The 1,286-nt window shown below is 35.1% G+C and overlaps 1 protein-coding gene across 4 annotated transcripts in view; it reads left to right on the forward strand.

Moving 5' to 3' along the window:
* The window catches only part of fgf12b (fibroblast growth factor 12b), a 78,478-nt gene extending 77,898 nt beyond the window's left edge, over positions 1-580 (forward strand). For all 4 annotated transcript variants that reach the window (XM_079886676.1, XM_079886674.1, XM_079886675.1 and 1 more), the window contains exon 5: positions 1-580. This exon is cut by the window's left edge and continues 1,526 nt beyond it. The gene's annotated coding sequence lies outside the window, so the exon portion shown is untranslated.
* Positions 581-1,286: the final 706 nt, after the last annotated feature.

Genomic DNA, 1,286 nt, shown 5'->3' on the forward strand with positions numbered 1-1,286 from the left:
CTGGAAATGAAAAGTTCGGTGCATTGCATTGTGGGATACAGTGTCCTGCCACAGTGACACTGTTATTGAACTCAATTTCGCAACATTATTTTCCTGTTTATTACTGTGAAGCTGCTTGGAAATCAATCTGTGTTGTATATAAGTGTCGCGTAGCTTTAGGACAGCGTCTCATACTGAACATTTGCGTGCTATATACTGCGGAGATTAGCATGCTGGAACGCCATTCTGAACACAGCCACGAGGACACTGTCGCTCAGCATGCTTCTGATTGGTCGCTCGAGTCCAGGTTCCTCCCCCTTTAAATGTGATCTGCCTGTTGATTGGTCGGATCCCGTCTGTCGCTGGGTTTCTGAGACGTCTTCCGTTAGTGGAGCTGCACCAGCATCTACAAGGGGTGGGGTCAAAGGTCAGGGTCCCGTTAGCGCTGCGAAGGGTTAAAGATGAGTGACCTTGTGTTTGCTGATGTTTGCACCTTAATTCTGAACACGTTCATGTTCATTATGTAAAGAGATCTGAATAAAGCATTAAAGCTGCCACAGGAGGAAAATATCATTTAAAAATAAAAAAAGATTAAACCCTGGTGTGATTTCAGCTTTCCTTCTGCCGTCAGCACAAACACTTGTTATGAGTGTGCGCTTTTGTGTGGATTCTGATTGCGTGTGAATGGTTTTATCAGTCATCATCTGGGAAAAATCCATGGGAAAAGTTATGACACTCAATCAAAAGTCAAAATTATGACATACTGTATCATAATTATGAAACTAATTTCATTTTAAAGTCAAAATAATGAGATAAAAAGGTAGAAATTATGACACTACGTCATAACTCTTAAGTAATGACTTTTTATACCAAGTCGAAATTGACTAATTGAAATTATGGCAAAAATTACATCAAAAGGTTGGAATTATGACACTCAGAATTGCAATTAAAAGTTGAAATTATGAGATAAAAAGGTAGAAATTATGACTTAAAAAGGTATAACTCTTAAGTAATTATGAAATGAAAAAGTCAAAATTGTGATAAAGAAAGGTTGAAATTATGACAAACTAAGTCATTATGACAAAAATATTAACATGACAAATTGAAATTGACAAAAAGTCAAAATACTGAGATAAAGTAGAAATGACACTACGTCATAATTCTTAATAACTTTTTAAGTAATGACTTTTTAAACCAAAATTATGACAAGTCGAAATTTACTAATTGAAATTGACAAAAATTTGATAAAAAAGTCAAAATGATGACATACTGTATCATAATTATGACACTAATTTCAATTAAAAGTC

The sequence above is a fragment of the Squalius cephalus genome (assembly GCF_949319135.1).
Source record: "Squalius cephalus genome assembly, chromosome: 11".
NCBI classification, from domain to species: domain Eukaryota; kingdom Metazoa; phylum Chordata; class Actinopteri; order Cypriniformes; family Leuciscidae; genus Squalius; species Squalius cephalus.